We start from the raw sequence: 18,979 nt of genomic DNA, 5'->3' as shown, positions 1-18,979 counted from the left end.
AAAGTTAATATAAAGCGAGTAGGATGATAAGATCTCTTACAAAACGATAACATTTCCTTTTTGCAGAATATTAAATGGAAATATTTTAAATATTTTTCGGCATTACGATTCTTTAAGTAGTAGTAGCCCTGTTTCATCTTAATATTCCATGAACATCTTTTGATATTAACATTTCAAATTTGGTGTTTACTTTTTAATTCAGCTTTACTACATTTATATATAGTGTAAACGCATTTTTTATGGATGTTATTTCTTCATCTATCCACAAGTGTTGAAACGATTGGGTCTGTGAAATAAGATACCCTAGATTTAAACTAGAAATGACCTTGTTTCGCCTCCTATCATAGGAGGTGTTAACGGTTCAGAGTGAGCCGAAAGTTAAATACACCCTTCAGTGATACATTTTAGGTCCTCATTAGAATTATTGAGGATACAAAGGAAATTGTTAAACGCTTAAGCCTTTGCTAATGACCTTGGCAATATTTCGCCAATTGGAACTATTTATTTCCGGTTTTTCTCATCGGCAGGTGGACCTGTGTTTAGAAAGTAAATTCGTCTCGGCTCGGAGAGGTTTATTTTGGTTTCCCAACTTGTTAATTACTACGTTACACAATTAAACTTAGAGTTCACCAGAAAATATATGGCATTCTAAAATTGAAAGAATAGTTGTCTAATTTTAAAGGTTGTGGAAAATTAAACTTTCAGAAAAAAGAGAAAGTATAGGAACCTTAACCATATCAATATTTTCATGTCATAAGAATTAGTGAAATACAATATTTAAATACTCTAATAATTCAAACCATAACCCTCAGAGAGTTATGAGAATTGGCATTCTCATCGTTCTTCAAGAATTTGTTGTTGTTACACAATTCTCTAATGCATGTCATAGTGAATTTTCATTCCTGATTCACTGCTACACTTATATGGTAGGACAGATCACCTATTCTGCAAAGTGGAAATCTGCCAGGATATTTATTCTGTAAACATTCAAAACGTTTACTAACAAAAAGACACCCGAAAATTTATTACCGAAAATCAATCCAAACCAACAACTGCCGATAGTCCACCAAAACATTAACTACCGGAAAGTCACAGGAGAATTCAACCAAAACGCAACCTTCGTGCTTTATAGAATATTTTCAAAATCTTTAATTGCTAAAATCCTCCAACTTAAGTAATCACAAATTTACTGCCTAAACACTATCCAGTACACAAATTCAACATCTCTGCTTTCCAAAGCGCCATCCAAAATATTTCCTTCTAAGTTGATATCCAATCATCCTTTCAAATTCGAGCTTACGGACAATTAGCTTTAAAATCGCCCCATTACTGAACGTAATTATCAAAATTTCAGATTCAAACTATGCTATGGTTTGAACATCTTAGTTTTCTGATCGTTATGTTTTACTACGAAACTAAGTTGATATGGATAAAAAGAGATAATAGTTAGGCTTATTTCCCAATGCTTTGAATGTCATATTTTATGTCATACATTTTGATTTTTCGAACCGATTGACAGTTTCAAAACCGTTTTGGATTATGCGTGACATGACGCGTGTAATGATAGCTTTGTCGACCTATTTGATGTATTATTTCGGGACGTCATTTTGGCGGTCTTTACTATTTCTGGTAGGGCTAACGCACTATCAAAGTCACCGTGTCCGAGGATGACCATTTCCACAAAATTTTCGAGAATCATAGCCCAATTCCGCACAATGTTTACAGCACATTTGCGCACAGCTTTTACTTAAAATTTTAGGTCACAATTTTTTGCCATAACCCATTTCCGCAAAGATTAAGGGTTCGGTTTGGTTCCGTTAGGGTTAGGGTTGGGCTAGAAGCTTGCTATTTAACTTGTGATTTGTCCATTGCGTTATCACTATCGATATAGAAAAATGCATTGATAGACTTAAGCATTAAAACAAGTGTCTTTATGTTAAAAAAAAAGTAAAATATTAATTTTTAAATTCCGATTGTAGAAGCTGCGTTATAAATATGTTTCTTTTAACACCATGGAAAATTTTATTATCAACAAGAAAAAAAAATATTTTATTTGCAATTTGTGCTCAAAGGGGATATAGGTTTTTAAGATGTGGAGAATAAAACTGTGCGGAAACGGGCAACCACCACCGTGTCTTATCTAATTTTTAAAATAATTTTGTTAAGTCAACCTATATAGGCAGTCCTATTTTGTTACTCTAGCTCAAATAGAAACAAAGTGTCAGCCAAATAAAATTGTCCAGGAAATATTTTCCGGGACTGTACTGCTCCTTGAGTAATTGCTGTAACAGTACACCGCGTTTACGAGAACCAATGTATAGGGAACTGCCGAAAGGGGTAAACTGCTTTTTCGGGAAACCACTATTAAACGCTTTTATGAGGACCGCTACTATGGGATCCGCGTATATGATTCGAAATCGTGTCGATCTTTTAAATTTTAAGCCAACACGAATTTTTGCTTTCACACTTACCAGAAGGCAACGTCTTAGTTCTTCAACATATGTATTTTTAGCAAGGAAACGATAAACACGACCTTGAAAACTTCCAATACTATTTCAATGACTTTTCTGTGAGTAGTCCTTTATTTATCCTTTATTTATACAAATCCAACACTTTTCTCGTGAAATTGAGTGATGTTTCAAACACAAAATTTCGTAATCTTTGAAGAAATTACAAGGTCGAGAATTGGAGACAAATCCAGAATTAAAATGAATATCCTTTAAATATATAAATATATTTCGAGATCTATGATAAAATTCGAAGTCGATGAGAAAACCACGAGACATTTATATATCTACGGATTTTTGATTAAGTCGCGAAATGGAAAAATCTCTCCGAAATGTCGGACCGATTGAGTTGGTTGCCAAGAGTAAATGTTTTGAAAACTATGAAGTCTTTGATCATTTTTCTAACGTTTGCTCCAAGGTTATTTTGCTAAATTAATGCCGTGCCAAAATAAATAATATTATTCAGCTATAAGAATATAAGAGACATGAAGGTGAAGTTGATTAAAGGAATAGTATACCCATAATTTTTTTTACCAGAAAAGGTCAACAGTACTTTCGTAAAGTTAATGTTGTGGCTGAAATTAAATTCTTAATAATATTTTTAATTTTTTTAAAAATATATTTCATATCGACATCACCAACTTTATCTGCCTCTAAACTTCACTGCCAAGATATATTCTTATAAATCAATGATAATTTATAGAATTTAACTGAATAAAACAAAAATTAAATATCTGAAAATGCATTCTAAAAGAACGTAAATTGTTACATCTAGTGGGAAATAAGGTTTTATACCCGATAAGAACGCTAGCTTATGAGGCCTCGGCTAATAATGTTTAGGAAAAAAAAGGCCCTCAATGGAAAAAGTTCTACCGATTTAATATAAAAGCACTTAAAAAATTTTATTTTAAAACTTGGTTTTGGGTTTAACAGATGGGATTATTGCATAAAAATATGGGGTCCCATTCTTTTAAAAACAATTTTATAAGGCTACGACTTGAAATTATATAGGGTGAAAACATTCGCCGCTGTCCAGTCTCTTAACCAGATTTTAACGAAAATTTTTCTGAAATTGGTAGTTATCGCAATTAGTTTATAATAAGTTGTCATAACTAACATGTATATATACTATCAAAAAATAATCTTTTATGGTTAAAGAATTTATTTCAAATCTTCCCAGTTGATCTTTCCGGTTTCTTTCAACATCCGGACAACATTGGCTCTAAAAGCATAGTTCGGCTCTTGTGGATCCCCTACAAGTTGACTTTCCTTACGAACTCCAGTTTGGCTTGGCGAAGCTAGAGGCAATTGTGGGCGGGATTTATACGTGCATGTATAAATCCCGCCCACTAGCCTTTGCCAAACCAAACCCGGAGTTCAGGAGGAAAGCCCCCTTGTAGGGGATCCACAGGAGCCGCGCTATGCTTTAAGTATTATATGTTTAATTTTTAAAGCTGACAAAAAATTACTGAATCCTGTTTATGATCAGTGAAATATTGTCTGAAACAAGCCCAGAGCAACGAATTCCTCACTGTACATTTTGTTCAAATGTATTCTTATTGTCTTAGTTTTAAATGAACTTATCTCTCCGCCTTTTATCAGTTTATATTTCTGTATATTAATAACTTTTACTTTCATTTAATTACTTTTGTATAGCCCAGTATAATGACGCATGGGTGAACGCAAAATACTTGGATGTGGATCGATTATCTTTTTCAAGCTTCATTTTAATAAAGCTGTCATTAGGTTAAATTTAGCCGATATTGATCGTTATTTTTACTTGTACAGGTCACGTATGTCACGAAGAGGATCTGTCACGGTCGTTTATGTGTTTGTGTCTGTTGTTAGGGCTCTGGGTTTTCTGATCGATTTTTTGGAAAAGTACGATTAACTACAAATAATCAAAAGTTATTCAGTAGTTTTTTCGTTTAAATAAAACAGCAATTTTAGATGATATTTTTAGATTCAATGATCTTAGTAAGACTTTAAGGTATCTTCCCATTGCGAAGAATTCCCATTAGACCGAATCCCGCCAATGTTTTTAATGAATTTATCCCAACGGCGGGTTTGGTATTTACAATTCAAACGACTTAGACCAAGAGCCAGTGGCCTGGATCTTACCTCATAAAGTACAAAAGGTCTGACCATTGGAATGAGGTCAGGTTTGATGCTCATTAATAGATTTGGCCGTCTTACGCGTCACCGCTGGGGCATTTGAGGGGGGCGGGGTCATGTTTGACAATAATGAGGTATGATTTCTTACCTCATGAGGTACATGATTAAAAAAGGTGGCAAATGATAGAACTGAAAATGGCGATTCCAAATATATGAAATCTGATGTCATCAAAGGGGGCCATCAATAAATCAGACGGGGGTTAAAATGGTCGAATGAGGTATGAATTCTTACCTCATGAGGTACATGCATGAATCCGGTGTTGTTTGATAGATCTGGTCGTGCTAAATAACAGAATATAAAATCTGACTGGAAAATACGCGGCTTACGTTTAATCTGACGGCCTGATTCTTGCGTCAGACTATGACAACTTCGTGCCTCATAAAGCTAGATTCCCACTCGACCGAAAAAAAATCACGCAGCATAGGTAGAAATTTTAACTTACGCCGTCGTCCTGCTGTAGACTGTTCACACTACGACTGAATTTTGAGTTTGGCGGTAGATATTTTTGGGTCACGTGACAGATTAGAGTGGTTTCCATAATATTTATTTCGCACTCTGAATTGGTATCTCTGTCCCATTGTCGATTAGATCGTACAAGATAGTATATTTTCTAACCTCCTCAATAAAGACTTCCTTATTAACATCTTACCTCTATATACTTCCATTAGATACATTTTTCTTTCTTAGTGGCATGTTTCCGACCAAAAAATACATGGCGGCTATCAATCTATCTAGCGTATGCGTGCACTCTTGAAATTTTTGACGTAGTTAGTGGGATAATTTCATTGTCTGAGACACCGGCGTAACGCCGAACACGCCCGAAAAATAGAACAAAACTTGCGCCCGGCCGAGTTAAATTCCGTCGGGCTCGGCGTAAAGATTTTTCGGTCGAACCTCTTTCTGCCGGTTCTCCGTCGTGATTTCCGTCGAGTGCGAGTCTAGCTTAAATGAAGCAGGTGATATATTGTACATATATTGTACTGATGTCAAGTACATTAAACTTAACTTGTTTGAGCGAGTTGCCTCTGTTTCTATCGAGGTAATGTGGTGAAATATTTTTGACTGTGATAAATGAGAAGAACCTAATTTGGCATCATTTAATAATAGAGCTATTTCAATTCGGGGGTAGGGAGAGTTTTTGAGGCGGGGTTTCGCCAGTCGCCGCCTAGGTGCTTTATTGTGCGCGAAATTTAGATTAGAGTTCTAAACTCTACAGTGGCCCGCACGGAGGGAGGGTGAAAATCGGCTCCGTTTATTGGCAGGCCCAACTGTGACGTTTCCCCCTTCAACTGATATAGCTCTATGCATTCACATTTTATTTCACACTCATTCAATGAAACCTTCAAACGTTAAATTATTATTTAATGCAAATAAAGATACAAAAATGTTACATTTTAAACGTCATCTGGTTCATCATCCGAATCAGTCTGATAATCAATATATACGGTTTCATCGGCAGTCACCCTCCCTTCGTGTGGGCCACTGTAAAACTTTATGCTAAATTTCGCGCACAGTAAGGTACCTAGGCGGGGACTGACTAAACCCCGACTCCAAAACTCTCCTTACCCCCGAATTCAAATAGCTCTATTATTAAATGATGCCAATTTAATTTCATCTCATTTATCACAGTCATAAATATTACACCACATTACCTCGATAGAAACAGAGGGAACTCGCTCAAATAAGTTAAGTTTAATGTACTTGACATCAGTGGGGCTGGTTTTACAATATATCACCTGCTACATTTTAGCTAGACTCGCACTCGACGGAAATCACGACGGAGAACCGGCAGAAGGGGGTTCGACCGAAAATCTTTACGCCGAGCCCGACGGAATTTCCGCTCGGCCGGGCGCAAGTTGTGTTCTATTTTTCGGTCGTGTTCGGTGTTACGCCGGTGTCTCAGACAATGAAATTATCCCACTGACTTCGTCATAAATTTCAAGAGTGCACGCATACGCTAGATAGATTGATAGCCGCCATGTATTTTTTTTTTGGTCGGAAATATGCCACGAAGAAAGAAAAATGTATCTAATGGAAGTATATAGAGGTAAGATGTTAATAAGGAAGTCTTTATTGAGGAGGTTAGAAAATGTACTTTCTTATACGATCTAAGCGACAATGGGACAGAGATACCAATTCAGATTGCGAAATAAATGTTATGGAAACCACTCTAATCTGTCACGTGACCCAAAAATATCTACCGCCAAACTCAAAATTTAGTCGTAGTGTGAACAGTCTACAGCCGGACGACGGCGTAAGGTAAAATTTCTACCGTATGCTGCGTGATTAGCACCGGTTTTTTTCGGTCGAGTGGAAATCTAGCTTTATGAGGCACGAAGTTGTCATAGTCTGACGCAAGAATCAGGCCGTCAGATTAAACCTAAGCCGCGTATTTTCCAGTCAGATTTTATATTCTGTTATTTAGCACGACCAGATATATCAAACAACACCGGATTCAAACATGTACCTCATGATGTAGGAATTCATACCTCATTCGACCATTTTAACCCCCGTCTGATTTATTGATGGCCCCATTTGATGACGTCAGATTTCATAAATTTGGAATCGCCATTTCCAGTTCTATCATTTGCCACCTTTTTTATTCATGTACCTCATGATGTAAGAAATCATACCTCATTAGGGTCAAACATGACCCCGCCCCCCTCAAATGCCCCAGCTGTGACGCGTAAGACGGCCAAATCTATTAATGAGCATCAAAACTGAACTCATTCCAATGTTCAGACCTTTTGTACTTTATGAGGTAAGATCCAGGCCACTGGCTCTTGGTCTAACTCCATTTGTCGAAAACAGCGCCCCGAAAATGCTATGTAGTTTAATTTCTATTAAAGTCATTCTTAATGAAAGCGTTTTAAATACACTTTCACTGACTTGGAAACGCTACTATTTGGTTAAGCTAGGTTAGTAATACTTTATAAATCACTTAACAATGTTACGCCTTTTCCAAAATATTGATTTTTATCTTCATTGACTTCTCAAATAATATGCCTTTTCCAAAAAATTTCTGTTTGGTTAGGAGGACGTCTCTTCCTCTTTGGAGCGGTTATACACTTCAATTATATTAAAACGGCTTAAAGTATTTTCATGATGAATATAACATAAAAGGGCCACTATTTGGTTAAGTTAGGTTAGTAATATTTTATAATTCACTTGACAATGTTACGCCTTTTCCAAAATATTACTGTTAAGTTAGGTTTGGTTAGGAGGACGTCTCTTCCTCTTTGGAGTGGTTATACACTTCAAGTATATTAAAACGGCTGCCTTAAAGTATTTTCATGATGAATATATAAATATATATAAATATATAAATAAATATTAGAAATTGGTTTTATTATGTCATATTTTGCTGATATATTACTATTTTGTTTTTACAATCCTTAGTTTTAAAATAATTATTTAGAAAATGTTTGGATCTAGTGTTTATTTTACGTAGGCCTTAAATTGTTTTAAGTTAATTTAATTTTTGCTAGCAAAGATAAAATCTTTGCGTTCCCGGGATTTTATTTATTTAAATTCCATCGGGAAAAACCCGAAGCGCGGGTTTTTCGGTGCAATGGGGTTGTCCTATTTCCGAAAAATTTATGTAGAAAGAACTGTTGTACTCTATGTTCAGTAAATTTACGCAGGTTTTAGTGTGTATGAGCTTAATGCCTTTGATTACCGGGCTTGAAAACCATTTTTAGTTGTGGAATTATTCGCGTAGTAAATTATCAATAAACGGATACATGAGAAAGCTTAAATCATCTTTATTTTAAATTCGTATGTTTTAATAACAAGTGTTACCAACTATCCATTCCACCAGTTCCCATGCAATCAGAGAGTAGTACGCCAGTATACCGATCCAAGATGGCGGCCACTGTTAAGGCGGAGGGCCGGGTTTTTACGTTCTGTCTACTCTTTTTTGGAGAATTTCTCAACCTGTCAATATTTAATTGATCGATTGTTTAGGTTTTTGTAAGCTTCGTAAGATTATAAAGGAAGACCATAATATAAAGTAGAAAATTATTATTGACAAATTTATTCTAATCGTAATAAAACTTATTACGATTAACATACACATAAAATGTCTGCAGACAAAACCCCAATTAATTACAATACAAAAATTAAAAACTATTCAAAAACCTTTCTGGTATAAAATTATACAATTTTACAAATTAATAATTATTTATGATATCCGTATGGGGTTGTGGTATAGTCGGGGAAAACACGAACTTTACCTACGACGACCTGATATGTTTTTGTTTGATCTATCTCCTGACATAGTTTTCTTTGTCCTCCTCGGTGATGCAATCGGCAGGAAAACCGCTAGCCAAAATTTATATTCAAGAAAGGCGTTTTCATAGTCTTTAAAAAGACCGCCTTGTTTAGTATCGGTGTTGTATTGTGTTATTTTGTAGGACCAGGCCTCGTGCATGCGTGTGTTTTTGTACCCTCGCTCTACGTCGTATCTCAATTCGTCGGAAACCCAGGTACCCCGCAGTTCTCTCTGATCAGGTGTGTGTGTGTGTAGTCACCTTGAAATTGAGTTTTGCAACAGGTGTAGAATAGAGTGAAGTTGAACTTACCATTTATCCTAGCAGGTAAAACCGGATGAATTGGATTTTGAGCCCGAAGTACGTCGCATTTGAGAAGTCCATCGAAAGAGAAGATATCGGGGAAATTGTCTAAAATAATTTGAGGATAGCCAATAGGAATTTTTCCAGTTTTGTTGACGTATGGGTAAAAACTCGTGAAATCGACATTTCTGTCCCTGTTGTTTTATGGTACAGCTTGTTAGAGCAACAACGAGCTATGAAAAAAGCATCTCTGGGATCTTTTGGATGTTTTAATACGAACATCGCTGCGTTTTAAAAAAGCCGTTTATTTCGGTGTTATTTGCTTTGTCTTGTTGCCATACATATTAAACTGTTCGTAGTGTTTCTCGCTTTGTTCTAAAATCTAGCAGTATGGGACGTCCTCAATAGGTGAAGGGAAAAAATACTTTTAAAGGTGTTAAAAACACTCCAGTTTTTAAGCGTGTACAATTGAAAGTGTACATTGCACCTTTTCTAAAAGTAGCACAGTGTGGTAAAGGTGCCCAACTGTAATATAAATACACTATACCAAAAAACCCGTACTACCTTATTTCACGCCTATTCTGCACTATTTCCCACTTCAGTAGCTCAAGTTCACGCCATTTGAAGAGTATTGGAATAACATACAAACACTTTAAGAACAGCTTTTAAATTTATGGTTTTAAAAGGTGTAAGGAAAAGCGAAATGAGGTGTAATAAATATGTCAACGGGACATATTTTTCAGAGGTGTTGTTTCTTAACCCGTCAAAATTTAGACAAAAGAAGCTAAATGCCACCTTTCGTTTTAAGAGTGTAATATTCCTTTTCTGCACTATTTCATAGATCAAGCCAAAATTCACGCCATTAGATGGAAATTAGAAGAACATACAGACACTTTAAGAACACCTTTTAAAAATATGATTCTTAAAAGGTGTAAGATAAAGCTCATGAAGATGTTACAAATGTGCCGGTGGAAAATATTTTTCAGATGCAAAGTTTTGAAAATGGGCTATTTAACGCTTTCAGAGGTGTTCTTTATCCATATTAATGGTACTGTTTTTGGACCCGTCAAAATTAGGAGAAAGGTGCTAAATCATAACTTTCGTTTTAAGAGTGCAGCCAATCATTTCACCTTCTTCATCACCTCCACAGTAACATTATGTGATTTTCTTGTGTTTTTTGGAGGATTATTACTTGGGATTATTGAAAGTGGGGTTATGGGAGCGGTAGAAGTTGAAGGCTTTGTAATCAGATTTCTTTTCCCGACTTTAGCGTTGCCATGATTAATTAATTTTTATGTTTCATCACCTGCATTCTTATAATTAATAACAAAATTATTGATAATATCACTTAAAACTAAAAAATTCTTTTATCACTAAGAACTGAATTTTTCCTTTTACTTGGATACAAGTTCGGGTAGAATAGTGCGGTTGAAAAATGTACGGCCTTTTATAAGGATTTTCTAATCATTGTATGTGATGATCTTTAGTTGTCCACACGCAAAAATCGCAATAAGAGGATTTAGTCACAAAAATTTGAAACTGAATTTGGTAATAGTATGCGTGAGAATGAACTAACTTTAGTTCTGCAGCGTTTTCTTTCAAAAAAGAATTTTTATGGGGAGAGTGAACGGATAAATTTCTCATAGAGTAAGGGAATTTTATTTTTAAAGTTGCACTTCCACAACAGGAACAATTTTGTTATGCCATCAGGTGATGCCCCGATAAAAAATCAATCTTTGTTGAGACAAAATCCTGATTTTGTAACGGAGAAGTTAACATTTTTTTGAGATGTGAACAGCATTCATCTAATCAGTGGCCGCCCCAAATATTCCCTCTTTCATCGTCAGTAATACAACAATGTAAGGGATCATCCCTTAAAGATTGTGAATGCAAAACCTATAATGGGCATTATCATGATTGTGGGGCTTTGTTTATAAACTTAATTCAAAATAACTTACTGTGCCGTTCGCGAGGAAATTTTGGCTTATATTTTTCTTGCTCGAACGTTTCGTACGAAACTATTTTCAAATTGGTTGTAAGCCATTAAACTCTAGTAGTTTCTTAAATGCTTTTCATTGTATGGCGATATAGCCTCAATTAAATATAATTTAACTGGTCTAAATTCTGTCGGAGGCAAGTTTTGAAACTCCTCTTCCCCTCTAACTTCTTTAACATAACTCGGTTGTAGCGCATACGGGTAAAAATTGTGAAATATTTTCATTTTCTCAAAATACCTCTTGTTGTATGACTAGGAAGTTCATTAAAATAATTATCAGGAAGCTCTCTATTCAACCAACATGGCTGACGAACTTCTTTTTAAAAATAATACGAATCATACCATTGAGTAGATGGTGCTAAAATGAAATTGAAAAAATATTCTACGTCATCACTCAAAGACCTTTAGCTTGATGCTAGCCTCATATTTCTTAAGATAAAAAGGAAATTTTTGGAAACCGCTATGATAATGAAAGTGAGTTCAATTTTAATTCTATTTAAAGCTGATTTTAGTTTTCTAATGCATCTAACTATTACATAGAAATGTTTGTCTCGAAAGCACCAAAGTTTACACTTATTGCCCTTTAATCAATATTATTTCGGTAAGTTTTTTACTCACAGCTTCCCTCTTCATTTTTTCATTAAAGTTTTGAGGAATTTTCCTCATCCTTAGGTTTGTGTAAATGTAGAAAATTTTGGAGATGAGAAAGTTCAAATGGTGATCCCAACAAATCTCTTTGTCAAACATGCGGTCATTTAAGTCCAGGAAGAGATTCTAATGGTCCAAGCACCTTCTAACGAGGGACTCAATATATAAGGTTAGTGACTTGTTAAGGGTTCCAGGCTTTTCAAGATTTATGATTCGAATTAATTTTCCGTAATTTGGAGCAGCGTGACAACACTTCTTGAAAAATTAATCCTCCATGATCACGTAAATGTATTAATCCTTTTCCTGATAGGCAATAATCATGGAAGTTGCTGCTACCACTGCTTTCTTCTAGGCTAGACTTGCATAGTTGCATGTATCACATTTCAGAGTTCTTCGGAGTTTCATCACAATGAAACCACCTACATACTGAGTAATATTAATTCCTCAAGAGATTTGAGCCATCAAAGTAAAAATCTAGCTCAGTAAGATCATCAGACACTTCATTATCTGACGACTCCGTGGTTGTTGTTGCGCTTAGAAAGTCTGTTGACATTTCACAGATATCTGGAATAGCGGTGACATCGAGAGCTAGCACATTAGGTCATCCAGATGCTCTAAGTTTTGTTAAAAAAGAGCAATTGTATACTGATCTTAATTGCGCAACGGTTGTTTTATTAGTCCAACCACCCTTTGTTCGTATTATGGAGAAGAATAACTCCAGATGATCCGGGGATAGTTTCTATATTGGGAGGTCTCTATGTTTTACAGGTAGTACCCAAGGGTAGAGTAAAAACGTATCTGGATCACTTCCAACAAATACAGAATGCTGTTAATGGAAATGGCAAATCCAAGTGGTCTAGTTTTACGTGTGGACTCACAAATCCGATTTCCGTCTGTGTCTGTTAGGCTCGGCATAAGTTAGTTAGTTTTTTTCAGACTTGCTCATTTAATATTAATATTTGAAATATTTAATGGAACCTTATACCCTTAGTTATTAGGGTTCCGTGAGTTGAGGATATAAAATTCACTGAGTAATATAAAACCATTACAGCCAACATGCAATAACTTTAGTATGTTTTTGCCACCTGTCAGCTGTCTCCATAAAATTAGCAGTGTCCTCACAGTTTTGAAACTCTTTCACTTTCAATTGTTTCAGAATTTTTAGAGCTCTGGCCACTGAAGCACTCAAAGTTTGAACTGCTAGTTCTACTTTCATTTTTTGAGTGTGAAATTTTACATGAAATCGGCTCAGTTTACTTGCAATGCTAAGACCTTATTCCTCATGCAGCAATTCAAGAACTACGATTAATGCCCAAAATATATCCTAAAAAATAAAACTTCCAATATAAATTTATGATTTAGAAGTTCAAGCTTGTATATACCTTACCACTATGCTGATCCAAACGCATATTGTGATGTTAACACAAGCTTCTGACAATTTTCAACATGTGGCAAACGTCCAAAATAAAGGCAATGTTGTCTGTTAGATTTGCTGTTCAAGAAAGGAATTAAACGTTTTAAATTGTTGATAAATATTAGGTGTGTGAAATTACCTTTTTTTACGAGCGTTTGGAAAAACGGATTTGATTTCTTTTGTATTCATGACAACTTCGAGTCTGTGTGCCTTAGAAATGTTTATTTAACACCAGTTAAATTCAGTTGATGAAAAGCTACTCTAACGAGAGTATCTAGAAGCCAGACTAGTATGTAATGAACAAAAAATATCCAATAGATAGCTTCCAACTACTATTTATAGCAACAACGATAAACACAAGCACAAAGGTAGCGACTTCATCATTATCAGTCTTTGACTTAATGCTAGTGCCGTAATTGATGTGTTCATCAAATGATTTCCATTCCACCTTATCTATTTCCTGATGGCAGGGCCAGATTAATGGGGGGGCAGAGGGGATACCTGCCCCCGGGCGCCAGCCAAATAGGGGCGCCCAAAAAGTCTGGCGATACTCAAATCTGAGCTATTGTTTTATAAAGTTTTCGAAAAACTCAAAAATATGACGTTAGTTTTGAATGATTACGGGACTGTTTTCCGTTTTTAATTAGCGTGAGCGTATGAAAAAGTTTTGAATTTCGATGGTTGTCTATCGTGATTCGTATTACGTGTATAGGCTAAATTCTTGTTTAGAGAAAGAAAGAGTTTAGAAGTAGTTTTTGACTTTTATTACCACGCTTTTAACCCATTTGCTTAGGATCCACTTTTAGTCTATTTTCGCCTACTTTCCCACAGTTTCCATTTCCCAACTTTCCAAGCTGTTCCCAGAAGATATTGAACCCGATCTTGGACATGAACTATTCCAGTTTAAAGGGTTACTTTCTTCTTTATTAGAAAAATTTACAACGGGTCACCAAAATGCACCAAAAGCTCAAGATCTGTTAAAGATATTAAGAGACAAGAAGTAAGATTGCACATTTCCCAACGTCGAAATAGACTTACGGATATATCTTTGCTTACCTTGTTCAAACTGTTGCCATATTGAAAAGAGAGCTATTGAAAAGGCGCGAAATTTAAAAGTTTTTTTGGGGGGGAGGGGGTACAGTATGTGTGCCTTTTTAACAGGAGTATTGTTACAATTGTAACACTACAGACCTTGTATTTCTAATGGAACCGGCAATACCGCAACGCTGAGCCGAACAACCAGGATGGTAATTGTTTGGACCTATCGGGTGAGGACATTGGAGCACCAAAAACATACTGCGGTGACACTTGCTGAACGTTAAAGCGACCTTCATCACTTTAAATCCCATGACCTGCTCAATATGGCAATCTTTGAAAACTCAACTTAGAGGTACTTTCGGTCCCTTTTGATATACAGGGTCTTCAGTGTAGGAGCTAAGTAGTAGAATTACAGTAGTTAGTCTCGTTTCCTAGCAAAATGCCAACCTATTCCAACCGAAAAAACAAACGATATGTGTGAGGTTTATCAATTGGCTGAAGTTCAGATATTGCAATTTTTTAGTTATTTTTATCCATTTAATCCTTAATCAATATTAAATTCAATCAACTGATTTTACTGTTAATCGATCTATTCCCTCTAAATTAATTTAAAAAATTACATATCTACGCTTTTTCAAGTTTGCATCAAAAAAACTTAAATCGGTAAGTTGCTAAGAAGACTGATGTTAAAAAAATTATGATAATTTAAATTTATTCTGTTCAGACTAGTTAATAAACGATTGCCGTATACTAAAGACAAAGCAACATCGTTTATCCTGTGTGGTTTTTGTTAGTAGGTAGCACTGGAAAAATATGATATCGGTATACATCTAACCAAAGGTATAGGTAAAGATTACATAAAAAGAAATACGTTTCAGTACCAATGGCTTGTTATATTCATTTCCATTCATTACCAGTTAAACGAAGAAGGTCACACTTAACTTAACCCCCCCCCCCAAGAAAGTCTAAAGTACGAAGAGGGAAATTGCAGTGCAACCTTTCTTTCATAGTCGCGACATTAGAAATGTAGCATTTCGATATACGAAATTAAATGTTTGAATTCGTGCAACACCCTGGTTTGGCATCCACTATTAAATATTTACATTTTCCTTTCCAATTATGTCATAGCTCGCTTGGTCTTTTTAGACACACAGTATTTCAAATATTCAATATTGATCTCTCAACACGTACTCCCTTCAAAATAATTAATTTCATGATAAAATGTTTTCGGAAAATGTAATTGTTCTTGCAAAAGCGTAGATATGTAATTTCTTCAATTAATTTAGAGGGAATAGATCGATTAACAGTAAAATCAGTTGATTGAATTTAATATTGATGGATAAAAATAACTAAAAAATTGCAATATCTGAACTTCAGCCAATTGATAAACCTCACACATATCGTTTCTTTTTTCGGCCTTGGTCCAAACCAAGACGTTTTTATTTTGCACACGCCATCATAGATGGCGTTTGCAAAATATTGCTCTATACGGAAAATTTGACGAGGGAGAAGCCACTCTGTAATAAAGTCTTTCTGAGGGTGTAAGATGGCAAGCGTATAACGCCGTTTAACGCGGAAATACACTCGGGATTACTTTTTACAGTTTTTATTTCAATATTAGAACGGATTGTAGGCATATCGCCCGAATTTACGGCATTAAAACCTCCAAAGAGGTAATACCGGGGGAATACGCCAGTGGCTGATCCCTCGGACGAGGTTGTTCGCTTTTCGACTCTTTCGAGCGATGTTCGGGGCTCGCGTGGTTCGCCTAGGCGCCTCGCTATCACGGCGATTCGATATTATGTACGTAGGTAACCTCGTATTTTAAGCTTAAGATGATACCGAGTGGAGATTGCAGCTGTGAAGAACCGCGCGCTATTAGGGGCGCCTCAGCTTTATCGGGAGACGGGAGTCTATAGAGCTATTTCAGAGAGTGTTTGTGTAACGTCATATTAAACAGAGCGTACGCGACTGCCATCTAGCTGGCTCTATCTTCTTCTGGTTTTTTTATTTCATTTCTCGATCCGCCATTTTGTGCAGTTTTCAGTAATATTTAGTGAACTTAAAATGAATAAATATAATCGCCGATGCTATGTTGCGAAATGTAAGGGAGGAAAAAAAGGCTCCGAACCTCGAGAATACATAGGGTACTTTAAAATACCAGGTATAATAAAAAACCAAGATGAAAAAACATACGAATTGTCTTGTGAAAGACGCAGACTCTGGTTGAAAAAGCTAAGCCTTTGCTCCTACAAGGATGTAAACAAAGTGAAAATTTGTTCCAGACATTTCTTATCAGGTATGGCTGCCCAACAAAATATTGTCACCGCCCTAGGAGGCTAGGATTACAATTAACCTAAACCTTAAATTAACTTAAACTTACCCTTTACATTAACTTAACCTTTACATTAACTTAAATCTTAAACTCTGGAGCTGTAAGGCTGTCCCAGCCCTAGCTCGTCAATTACGTGGATAGAAAAAAGAAAGAATGCTTATTCAGTTTTGGTTTTAGGTAAACCGTCTAAGCTGTTTGACAAAACTCATCCAGATTGGTTACCAAGCTTAGATTTGGGAGTCAAGTCTCCTAATTCTAAGGAATTTGAGAAATCATCAAATCTCTTGGATGGACAGAGAAAACTTGACAGACACGAAAGAAGAATAAATCGATCTCGCGTTAACTATACAACACCTGTATCAAGGAAACAAAAGTTATTAAATTCCAGATTGGTTTCAACACCTGTTCCCCGAGTGCTTCAAATGGAACACCCAATGTCAGATCTTGGCGTCTCGTCAATCTTAGTGACACCTTCAACAAGTTTCGGGGAAGGCATGACTTCGGAAAACCAAGATTTGTCTATAAGATTGCCCAAAGAAGTGGTTCCTTTGCCAGTCTCTGAAGAAATTCAGAGTCAGTCCTTTTGGGATGAAGCCGGAGTTTCATTAATCTGGAAGGAAACTGGAATGATAATTTTGGAAGATTCTTCCTCTTTATCCATCACAGAAGCAGTCGGTTATTGCGATGAAGGTATCGGTTCATTGACCTCACCACAAAATAACTCTGTTTCACTTAGTGAGGATGAAAATATTAAAACTGCTAGCGTTAGCACCCAAACAATTTCTAGCTATTTGTTAAGAAGAGATGGCGATACACAAACAGAAGTAAAATTTGGTAAAAATTTAGAACAAGAAATGGTAGATAGTTCTACACAATGTGGAATAGAATTAGTGGAACGTTGTTCTCAGACCTTATTCAGGGTTTGTGATAGATTTGAATTAGAATATGTAGAACTTGAACTCCAAAAATCTTCTAAAGAAATAAGAAAGCTTAATGTTGAGCTCGAAAAAACTAATAGTTTGCTAAATTCATGTAGAGAACAAATTAATAAGCTGGTGGCTGAGGTAGCTAAGCTAGAGGATGAGTTAAGTCAGCATAAATACTCGGAATTTTACTTTAGAGGAGAAAGGGGAAACCTGAAAGTGAAGTACTTCACCGGACTTGAAAGCTTGGAGGTTTTACTGGTAATAGTTAAACATGTATCACCGTTTTTGTTTCAAAACTCTAAGCTGACATTATTTCAGCAAGTTATATTAACAATCATGAAACTAAGACTAGCTTTAACGAATAAAGATTTAGCTTATAGATTTTGGGTTTCGGAAGCAACAGTTGGGAGAATTTTCAACAACTGTTTAAACGCTTTGTATAACCGTCTATATAAATTTATAAAATGGCCAGAAAGGGATGAGTTATGGGCTACAATGCCCATGTGTTTCAGGGAAAAGTTTGGCAAACAGTGCGCTGTCATAATAGATTGCTTTGAAGTATTCACATATAAACCATCGAATGTTAAAAGTCGGGCTGAAACATACTCAAACTATAAAAGCTGTAATACCGTGAAATTTTTAATTGGTGTAACACCCCAAGGGTCTATAAGCTTCATTTCCAAAGGGTGGGGAGGATGAGTTAGCGATAAGCACCTAACTGAAAATTCCGGCCTTTTGGAAAAACTTTTACCTGGTGACCTAGTGTTAGCTGATAGGGGCTTTAACATAGACGATTCAGTTGGATTCTACTATGCAACTATAAAATACCCAACATTTACCAAAGGCAAAAAGCAGTTGTCCCCACAAGATGTGGAATCTACTAGAAAACTTGCAAATGTTAGAATTCACGTTGAGAGGGTGATAGGCCATCTCAGACAGAAGTACACAATTCTGTTTACTAAACTTCCAATTGAATTGCTTCAAGTAGCCCCTGAAGATGAAATGGCTATTCTAGATAAAATTGCCGTAGTCTGCAGTGCCTTGACTAACCTTACCCCATCAGTAGTTCCTTTCGATTAGATCATTAAAATGTCAGAATAATTGATACCATGAAAAAAAGTTCAGCTAGCTAATTGGACCAAGTCATCTTGCGACTTATTGCCACTTATCTAACGCCTTTACAATGCATAGAGGGGTGGTGGCTAGCCCCTATGCCACAGCTAACCGACAGCGCCCTATACTAACTATTACCGTTAATGAATGGAATATTTTAAGGTTATCGCAATCTATGTATATATTTTATTAACATATATCTTTAATAAAACCTTCTAAAACTTTATAACAATGGAAATTTCAAATTTGGCT

Source organism: Phalangium opilio, unplaced genomic scaffold (assembly GCF_054372755.1).
Source record: "Phalangium opilio isolate 3A_F unplaced genomic scaffold, DU_Popi_V2 ptg000054l_1, whole genome shotgun sequence".
Lineage (NCBI taxonomy): Eukaryota > Metazoa > Arthropoda > Arachnida > Opiliones > Phalangiidae > Phalangium > Phalangium opilio.
This window is presented reverse-complemented; position numbering follows the sequence as displayed.